Genomic DNA, 11,347 nt, shown 5'->3' with positions numbered 1-11,347 from the left:
CCATGTAGTCAACCATGGTTCGAATCCCTGACCTAGCAGCTTAAAACTCACACTGGGCACATGTGCCTACATGCCCAAAATACCTAGAGAAGGAATTGCAGTGTGGCCATCCCCCGGGGGGTGATTTCCTGTCTCTCTGTCTCTTTTTCTCTCTCTACACATGCTCTATAGCAAAAATCTCTCTCAAAAAGAAAGAAAAGAAAGAAAGAAAGAAAGAGAAAGAAAGAAAGAAAGAGAAAGAAAGAAAGAAAGAGAAAGAAAGAAAGAAAGAGAAAGAAAGAAAGAAAGAGAAAGAAAGAAAGAAAGAGAAAGAAAGAAAGAAAGAGAAAGAAAGAAAGAAAGAGAAAGAAAGAAAGAAAGAGAAAGAAAGAAAGAAAGAGAAAGAAAGAAAGAAAGAGAAAGAAAGAAAGAAAGAGAAAGAAAGAAAGAAAGAGAAAGAAAGAAAGAAAGAGAAAGAAAGAAAGAAAGAGAAAGAAAGAAAGAAAGAGAAAGAAAGAAAGAAAGAGAAAGAAAGAAAGAAAGAGAAAGAAAGAAAGAAAGATAACACTGGGCACATGGGCATGCGTGCCCAAGATCCTGAGATCCTGGGAGGATAATGGAGAAGGGATTGTGGTGTGGCCACCCCCTCTGGAGGGTGCTTTCTCACTTTCCTTGTCTCTCTCTCTCTCTCTTTCTCTCTCTCTCTCTCTCTCTCTCTCTCTCTTTCTCTGGCAAATGCATATGCCCTAAGACAAAAGTGTCTCGAAAAAAAAAAAGAAAGAGTTATTAAAAAGAAAGAAAGAGTTATTTGAACCACATATACATTTTCCCAATAAGTTCTAGAGACTTTATTTTAGCAAATCTGGAAATACTACAATTAGTTTCTCTTTAACTGCTACTTGGCAGGGAGCATACATGTTTTAACAGTTCTGGATATTCTGGCATGCACCAAAGTGTGAGAACTACTTGTATATTATGTGATTAAAGGAGGTACATCCCATGTGGTCAACTTTGTTGTTCAAATATGGTCCCAGTGGTTTGAGAAACATACCAGGTTCGTGTATGTGCATGCCCCAAATCCCAATAGGGTGGAGAAATGGAGGGGAAGGGGTTGCCACATGACCATTCCTCATGGGAAATGCTTTTTTCCTCTCCCTTTCTCTTAGTCTCTCTCTCCCTCTGATGAGGGCACACCTCCCATGGGGGAAAAAAAAAAAAGAAGTCTGCCTTTAATTCAGGTGACAGGTGGGTAGGTCAGTCCTGGGGCTGGCTACTGCCAGTTCTGAAAGAGCTATTCAGGTTACTGGGTTAGACCTGTCCCAGAGGGTGAGGGAGGGTTTCTGTATCCCTGTGCCTGGAATGCTTATTTATGCCTCTCTCTGTTTCAGTGACCATGCAGTGCCTTATCAACAAGCTCTACAGCCTTTGAAGTGAGTGAGCACATTCCATGCCCCTTCCTTTCATTGACCCCTTATTCAAGGCTCCTTCCTGACTCTGCTCTCTTTGACAGATGAGAGACAAAGCATCCCATACATAGGAGCAGCTGCTACTGTTTGAGCTGAGGAATTCTGGCCACTCTGGTTCTTCCTGTTTGGGCTGCATCTCATTGGAAGACCCTGCTGTGCGTCTTCTCTTTCCTGATTTTTATCTCCCAGCTGGTTGCACTTTGTAATTATCGTATTCTATTGAGAAACAGATTCTGTAGTCTGTCTTTTTTTCTGTTGGACCTGGGACACTTTCTGAGCAGGAGCCCTGAGTCCTCTGGCCATAATGACCTAGGTCTGGGGACCACACCACTCTGCCTTCTATGCACTAGGCCATTCTCTGTCTCCTCATTCTGTGGCCTTCTAGTTCCCATTCATCACCACTGCCCCTTGCCCTTTAGCAGGAAAAAATGAACCCCTTCAAAGCTCCAATCCCTTTTCCCACTGCTCACTGGGATCCTCATCCTGTTTATCTTCTTCCCTTTTGTCAGCAAGTACAACATCCTGAATCTTTCCCCTGCCTTGATACTGGTCAGCCTGGACTCCACAGTTACACAGTCTAGTGGGCTTTGTCTCCTCTCCTCGCAGTCCTGTTCTGTTTCTGGCCTCATGGCCTTCCACTGGTGCTCCCATGGATCTGAACAACTCAGTGCAACATCTCCTCTCTTAGCTCTCATCTGCCACTTACTCCTTGGTTTCAGTAGAAGAATGGAAGCAGAAGTCATAGTTCTGGGTTGTACATTGAAATGGGGGCACAAATCTATTCTCACCATTTTGGGTCTACTTGGGGGACTTTTCCCACAACACTTAGAAATAGATGGCCAAGACATCAGGGGTTTCATGTTCTTCATGCTCTAGCCACTGTCACTGGGCCCAGGTCCCACCCTGATCACCCTGTCAGAGGTTCACGTCACCTCAAATTGCCCCAGTCACAGCACATATGCCCCTTGATCCCACCATGTCTGTGGTCCTGATTTTGCACATCCACATGCTGACACCCATGAGTCCCCTTTGCTTATATGTATTGCTCCATTGTCCTACCAGACTTCACTTACATAACACAAGTTCAAATACAAGATGAATAGAGATATCACGTAGTGGTCTGGCTAGCTAGCAGAACAGTTAGGTTCTGTGCAGAGGAGGCGCGATCCCATAAAACCAAATGGAGTTTGAGTCTCAACCCCTTCTTCTTCACTCCCAGGATTTTGATGGGATGAAGAGTTGGATGAAGGGGACCAGCAGTTAGCGTAATGGCTATGTCGCTGGACTCCCACGTAGTCGACCGCAGTTTGTGTCCCGGCCCCGGTGGCTTAAAACTCACATCAGGTGCGTGTGCATGTGTGCCCAAGATCTCGAGAGGAGAATGGAGGAGAAGGGATTGCGGTGTGGCCATCCTCCCTGGGGGGTGATTTCTCGCTTTCTGTCTCTCTGTCTCTCTCTGTCTGTCTGGCGAGCGCACGCGCCCTATAGCAAAAACCTCTCCAAAAAAAGAAAAAAAAAAAAGCTTCTCTGAGCCTTTATAAAAAAAAAAAAAAAGAAAAGAAAAAAGAGTTGGATGAAGTAGGATTGCACTGTGACCAGGCACCAATGGTCCCTTCCTCCCTCATGCCACATTAAAAAAATAAATAAATAAATAAAGAAGAAAAAGAAAAAAAGAAAGAATTTAAAAAAGAGTTGGTCCCATAGTGCAGCAGTTGGATTACACAGAGGAAGTCAGACCCCATATAACTGACCAGGGTTTGAGTCCTGGTCCCGTTAACTTGAAAAATATGCCGGTGAATGTACACACATGTGCCCAGGATCATGAGGGGACAGAAAAACAGAAGAAAGAGGGATTTTACTGTGACCACGCCATGTTAGGAGATTCTCTCTCTCTTATGCACATGCACATATTTCCTGGAATTACAAAAACAGAATTTCAGAAAGCAGAAGCAGAGCACTGGGCCAAGTAGGAGGCCTTTTGAGAGCAGGGCCATGTGGAGGGGTCACATGTTCATAGCTAATGGCATCTAATGACAAGGAGGCTGGATGATAGTGTGTACAGGTAAAACTTGAAAGGGTTTTATTTCTAAAAGGAGAGGAGATGGACTAGTGACTGCAGGGCAATCTGAAGTTGACACAAAGGGGAGACATACTATAGTCTTTGGTGCATGGCAGTGCAATGCATCCCTCAGGACAGTAATAATACAAGGACCATCCCCCAGTGGTGAAGTTCTTGGTTGGTCCATCTGGCAGCTCCTGGATTGGTCATCTGGGAGATCCTCACCTGTCATTTGTAGGTCCTGGCTTTGCCATCTGGGAGTCTTTCCTTATTCATCTGTCTCCCTGGGCCACTTCTGAAGTGAGCTTTAGAGAGTATGTCCTGCTTAAAGTCTGCTTAGTGTTGGCTGCTATCTACTGATGTGGGCTTGGGGCCCCATGGGGGATTGCTTTAGCATTGGATCATGCACTGGCCTTGGCAGACTCAGCTTATAGTTTTTCTTTTTCTAAAAAAATGTGTTACAGAGCATGTGCACTTGCCAAAGACAATAAGAGAGAGAGACAGAGAGATAGTGAAAAAGCACCCGCTAAGGGGGGTGGCCTCACCTCAATCCCTTCTCCATTTCTCCTCTCAGGATTTTGGGCAGATACACATACCTACTGTGTTTCTCAAGTCACTGGGTACAGGACTTAAACCATGCAGTCAGCCATGTGGGATCAAGCTGCCTTAACCACCATGCCAAGAGCTGGCCCAGCTTGTAGTTTCTTTGGCAATAAAATTTTCTCTAAATATTGGTGGGCTTTCAGACAGTTTGACATGCAATCCAGACCTTTTTTTTTAAGTTTCTTTTTAAATTCACTATTGAAAGCCTCTGTGTGTGAGTGAGCAAGTGAATGAGAGAGAAGCATCTTCCACAGGCCTTGGTCACACCATGATCCCCTTTTTTGTAGTCCTCCAGCCTGCCAGGAACCTGTGCACACACTGGTGTGTTTTCAGGCAGACTGCACTGGGGACTTAAACCTCAGTTGGCATGCGGCTTGCAGCTCCGCGGTCTGGTGCACTACCAACTGCGCCGCAGAGACTGGGCCTCATCTTCGTTCTGAAGCCTGAAGTCTCTCATCTTTTACTTCCTAGTCTTCCCCTTGTGAAGCCATTTGTCTTGAGCCTGTCACAGCCACAGGCTCAGTGGGAATGCAGTTTAAGCCGATCTCAACTGCTCGGCTGTTTCCAGCAGTCAGTACACTCTCCTCAGGAAGCTGTTTCCGAGCCACCCATACAAATTGCTGGGACTGGAGCTTCAGAAGTGGTTTGCTTTCTCATCTTGTGTGGCTCCAGATGATCAGGCTGTCCCTCCCCAAAGACTTCAGGTCTGAGGCAGAGAGTGCCACCTTCACGAGTACATGCCCTTTCAGTTGTTTGTGAACTGCTAGCTATAGCCTGGATTCAACTTTTTCTTGTAGGACTTTTTCTAGAAGTGGCAGGAGGCTGACACATGCACATTCTGTTTCTTTCTACTATTTCCCTCAGCATCTAGCATTGGCCTTCTAAGGTTCTGCAGGACACCACTTTTTAAAAAATTAATTTTATTTGTTATTATTTTAAAAATTTGCTATGGGGCATGTGTGCTCACCAGAGAGAAGGGGGGAGGAGGAAGAGAGAGAGAAAGTAAGAAAGCAAGCTGACAAGTCCGGGACTTGAAGTATGGTTAGCCATATGGAAGTTCAGCACCTTAACCACCATGCCACTGGCTCTTCACTACTGTTTTATTTGATCAAATGTATTGAAGAAAATAACATACAACAAATTGTATCTATTTATACACTTCAGCAAGTTCTCAAAATTGCGCACACCCATAAAACTACCAACAACCTAATGTACAGAACATTTTCATCATCTCCAAAAGATGACCTTTGACAGTCAACACAGGGAGGAGAAGGAGAGAAGCATGAACACAACCCCTGCACACAGTCCTTTATCACCAACCCCAGCCCAGGTAAGTACTGGTATTTCTGTGTAGTATGTAGTCTTTTGTTTCTGACACTTTCATTTGGCATAATGAATTTAAAATTCACCCCTGTTGGTGTCTGTATCAATAGCTTATTCTTTTCTATTGTCTTTTTATTGTGTGCACACACTGTATTTGGAGTATTTCCAGTTCTTGGCTATTATGAATAGAACTGTTATGAGCATGCATGTACAAGTTTTTTTGTGGACATAACTTTAATTTCTCTTAGGTAGAGATATAGATATGGATTGTCTGGCTTCTCTGTAAGTGTATGTTTAACTTTATAAGAAACAAGTAGGCTGCACCATTTTGTGTCCCACCCAGCAATGTGTGGGAATGCCAGTTCCTCCACACTCTCACGAACACGTGGTATGGTTAGTCCTTTTTGTCTTGGCCATTCAAATAAATATGGGCAATAGCTCATTATGGGTTTAATATGCATTTCCCTGATGACAAATGATGTCAGTTCTGGTGTGGCAAGGATGAAGGCTGGCTAATGTTAATTGTCTTAAGTAATTTTGCCTGTAGTGCTGGTGAGTGGGAAAAGCACACAGCAGCTTTAAACATCTTTCCAGGAGCTGGTCTGGTAGAACCAGCAGAATAGGGCCTAGGCCACGCCCAGGCCAGTTGCCACTTTTTCTGGATGCAGAGAGGACTTAGGGGACAGACAAAAGGGAGGCACTAAATTGGTGGTAGCATCTGACCTGCTTATTTCCACTGGGGCCATATATATTTCTTTACATTAAGGCTTAGTATATGGCACTTTTTTCTCCCAGGAACTGGGAAGGTCATGTCAGCCACAGCTTGCAGTGTACATGTTTACAACAACAGCACTGTATGCAGGGGTTATGCTCATGCTTCTCTCCTTCTCCTCCCTGTGACCTTCAGCTCCATACTTCTCAGGGAAATGCCCCAGTTCTATATCTCTTTTCACCTTATTAGAACTTGCCTGAATGTGTCAGCAGTCAGAAACCTCAGTTGGAAAGTCTTTGCCAAACTTATTCAGTCCAAGAACAGTCTGCTATGCTCTCTCTCTCCTAGGGATAACCATTTATGACAATATCAAAGTCTCAGCTTAAGAAATCAATCTTGGGACCAGCAGTTAATGTAATGGCTATGTCGCTGGACTCCCACGTAGTCAACCGCGGTTCGTGTCCCGGACCCGGTGGCTTAAAACTCACTCCGGGCACATGTGGGTGCGTGCCCAAGATCCCAAGAGGAGAATGGAGGAGAAGGGATTGTGGCGTGGCCATCCCCCCTGGGGAGTGATTTCTCGCTTTCTGTCTCTCTGTCTCTCTGTCTGTCTGGTGAGCGCACACACCCTATAGCGAAAACCTCTCAAAAAAAAAAAAAAAAAAAAAGAAATCAATCTTATCTTCTTAAGTGAAGGTATTATCATTATTTATGGTGTGGCATAAAATTATGACATCAAAATATTATTGTTCATAATTGTAAGTCTGTGTTGTTACTCATGATTCATGATTCACTATTACTCCTATTCATTTTACATGTGATAAAATAATGTAAAAGAAAATACATAAATCTTTTAGTACCCTTAACTGCATTTTTTGCCTGCTGTTGAACAGGGACCCTGCATGTTATGTAGCCAGCCCTGAATGTGATTAATGTGAGCATAAATGATTCATGCAATTGCTAGGTCACATCTTTCATTTTTTGAAAGGGTATAAAATTTATTAAATGTAAAGAACATTACCACCAACGAATGCAGATAGGTTGGGACATAATCGTACTGGAGAGAGGATGTCTGGCTTTTTGGAACGTGAACAGGCTGGAGTGCCCTGGAGCCTCCTGCCATGCTTATTGGTTAGTCAGACAGAAGATCATGTACCATAACCATCAGGTGAGGTGGCTACTCCCACACCACCTTGCCATTTGATCTGGGGCTTAGATAGATGGCACACCTGTATGGCACAGAGGGGAGGGGTTCCCTAAGGTGGCCAAAGCTGTCTTCAAAGTTGCAGCAACACCATTTTAAGCAATATGTTTAATTGGGTGATTTCCACAAACTATATACAAAACTCCTAACCACTACAGTCCATTGAAGTAGCAAACATAAGATACAGGTTGTGGGACTAGACAGCAGTACCAAGGTGGCACCTTGTAATCCTGGTTTTCCTAGAGGAGAAGGATGGAAAGGTTTTTTAATTTTTTATTTATTTTAATTTTTTTAACTGAGCCCTTCATTTCAATGCACAAAAGACAAAAGAATTACTTGGATCTGACCAAGTGCTCTCCTGTCCATTGGGTAGATACCCAGGAGTGGAATTGCTGGATCATATGGTAGTTCTATTTGAAGATCTTTGAGGAACCTCCATATCATTCTCTACAGTGGCTGGACCAGTTCACATTCCCACCAACACTGTAGGAGTCTTCCCTTTCACCACATCCTCTCCAGCACTTATCATTATTTGTTTTTTTAATCATCACCATTTTGACTGGGGTTAGGTGGTATCTCATTGTGGTTTTGATCTGCATCTCCCTTACAATGAGGGATGTTGAGCATTTTTTCATGTTTTTTGGCTGTTCGTATGTCTTCCTCAGAGAGTTGTTTATTCAGCTCATTTGCCTATCTAACTTACTCCCTGCTTCCCACCCCCAACAATAGCCTGCATGAAAAGCAAATTTCTCTACATAAAGATTTTCCTATCCTAAAAGACTTGCAAGGGGGATCAATCACAATAATTTGCAGTTATGCTAATACCAAGAATCATCCCATGAAGTCAGCACTCCCGTGCTGTGTGTTCCGTTTCAAATGAGTAAATTGTCAATTTAAAATTGTGCTTGACTGAAATAATCCCTCAATATTTATTGATAAAAATTAATGAAACAGATTGTTGTAAAACAACCTAATTTTCCCTGATCTACCTATATACGTTCAACGAACAGAAGTAATCATTTGTTAATATGGGGGCTAAAGTCAATGAGGTACATGTGATGTAATGCATTACTATCTATTACCTGATGATAAAAACCACACTATAACATTAATGTAAAATGTTTATTTTATTTCCTCTTGGCATGAATGGAGAATGAGTTCTGTTAGCCATCTCAATAAGCAAATAAAAAATGTGTGCTGATACTACTATAAGAATCCTTTAAGTGTTCTCCAATCGTCTCATAAATATTTATTTGCAAGGACTCCCTTCTCATATGAGCAAGAGCAAATATGTTTGTCCAAGCCAGGAAGGTGACTATCCATTGAGAACTCAAACCAACCTTTTAAAGCACATGTTCCATTTAAATTCTCCCTTTTCAGTGATGTATTTCAAACCTGGAACATGGCAGAGTAACCTTGCAGGATGCATGTTAGTGGGCATGCCATTCAAAGCTGCAGTTAAGTTTGAGCTCTATCACATTCCGGAGGGGAAGTAGTGTCCTACCCATTGCAACGCTCTACTTATTTCACTGTCTTTCCCACACTCCCTCATAATAAATCTTTGTCTTATTTACTATTAGGATACATGGTTTGGAATTATTTCAGACTACTTAGAACACTTATTCCATCTGTCTACTTTTTCCTGCATTATAGGATATATCCTTTCAACATGATCATCTGTAGATGCTGCCTCAGGAGCCTCATAACTGTGGCCCAGGGAAGGATGTGAACAAAGGCATGTCTCACCCCACCACTGTGCTCCCCCTTCCCCATTGCTTTCATTGCTTTCTATTGCTAAGTAAAGGCATGAACAGGTAGATGCACTAGAAATTATAGAAAAATAGTAAAATTCCATTATTAAAACTTATTTATTTATTTTTAGAGAGATTTTTGCTATAGGGCACAAACACTTGCCAGATAGAGAGAACCAGAGAGACAGAAAGTGAGAAATCACCCCCTGGGGGTATAATCACACCACAATCCCTTCTCCTCTATTCTCCTCTCAGGATTTTGGGCATGCACATATATACATGCCTGGCATGAGTTTTCAAGTCACTAGGTCTAGGACTTGAATAGAGATGGCTACGTGGGAATCCAGTGACTTAATCACCACATCACTTGCTGACTGCTAAAACAGACTTTTAAAGTATTTCCTGAAATAGAGGGTATGTAGTATAGAAATATTATTAGCAGTCCAAAATTCTAAATCATAACTATGAATCTTAAAATTTAAGAATTAAAAAATTACCATTTTCTACTATTATACAGAAAGGGTATACTACATAAGATTTAACTTCTCTCAATATGGGGGAAAGGGAATTTTCTCTTGCCCCTTATCCTCACTAAGATAAGTATTATTTCAATTTCATTTAAAAAAAAATACTAAAGTTATTCATGGGCTGGCCTGTGGCCTAGTGGTTAAGGAGGAACTTAATCTCATATGGCTGACTGGTCTGGATCCTAGCCCTGGTAACTTAAAAAATAAGCCAGGTATGTGTGTATGTCTCAAATCCTAATAGAATGGAGAGATGGAGAGGGGATTCTGGCATGACCACCCCCTATTGAGGGGTGCTTTCTCTGCCCTTCTGTTTGTCTCTATTGGAGAGCACATGTGCTCTCTGCCAACAAAAACAAAAACAAAAAAAGCTATTCAATAGTAAAATATACAAACGTTATTTAATTTTCTAACATATGAAGAAAATAACAGCAAAAATATAATATAGATAAAATATGAATAGATCAGGTATAAATTTCCTTTTAAGCACTGGTGTACTGTGTCTTGGTATACTGTGTTTTTGGTGTTCTGTGTTTTTGTTTTCTGGTGTACTGTGTTTTTCTTTTTATTTAAATCAAAGTACTTTATTTTATATTTTAGAGAGAGATTTTTGCTATAGGGCACGTGTGCTTGTCAGAGAAAGACAGACAGACAGAAAGTGAGAAATCATCCCCCAGGGTAGGATGGCCACACCACAATTCCTTCTCCATTCTACTCTCAGGATTTTGGGCATGCACACACACATACATGCCTGGTGTGAGTTTTAAGCCCTCAGGGTCTGGTACTTAAACAGCGATTGACTTTGTGGGAGTCCAGTGATGTAACCATTACCCCATCTGCTGGTCCCATATCAAAGTATTTTCTAATTTCCAGTGTGATTGCTTTTTGACCCGTTGGTTACTTAATGGCATATTATTTCATTTTCACACAGTCATAAATTCCCCAAATTTCTTTCTGTTGTTGATTTCTAGTTTAATTCCTTTGTGGTTGGAGAGCAGCCATTTATGATTTAATGCCTTGTAAATTTACTGAGGCTTGTTTCATGGGCTAACACATGACCTAGTCTGTGTACTGGAGAGATGAAGATGGATCTTGGTGCTGCTGTGTGGAGTGTTCTGCAAAAGTCTGTTGGGCCATAGTGTTGTTCAAGTCTTCTATTTTCTTGTTCCTCTTCTGACTAGATATTCTAAACATTAGTGAAAGTGGGGCATTGGAATTTCAACTATTATTGTTGGATTGTCTATTCTTCTTTCATTTTTGTCAGTTTTTGCTTCATGCGTTGTGGTTTTGGGGTGGAAAGTTTTATATATATCTGTCAAGTACATTTAATTTTTGGTATCATTTAGGTCCTGAATCTCTTTGCTTCTTTTTTGTCTCATTGACTTGTCTAAAGAAGATAATGGGATGTTGAGATCTTCAACATTTATAGTGTTACAGTCTATCTCTCCTTATAGATCTAGTGGTCTTTCCTTTACATATTTGGGTGCTCCTGAGTTTGTTGCATAGATATTTATAATCATTGTATCTCCTTGGTGAATTAGCCCTTTTACTACTATATCATGTCCTTCTTTGTCTTTTCTTATGCTTTTTGTCTTAAAGCCTATTTTGTCCAAAATCAGTATAACAACTCCCACTCTTTTTTGGTTTCCATTTGCATGGAATACCTTTTTTTCAGCCCTTCACTTTTAGTCTATGTATGTCTTTATCTATGAGATGGGTTTCTTGT

The sequence above is a fragment of the Tupaia chinensis genome, unplaced genomic scaffold (genome assembly GCF_000334495.1).
Source record: "Tupaia chinensis unplaced genomic scaffold, TupChi_1.0 Scaffold149248_1, whole genome shotgun sequence".
In the NCBI taxonomy this organism is placed as follows: domain Eukaryota; kingdom Metazoa; phylum Chordata; class Mammalia; order Scandentia; family Tupaiidae; genus Tupaia; species Tupaia belangeri.
Note: the sequence above shows the minus strand (reverse complement) of the source record.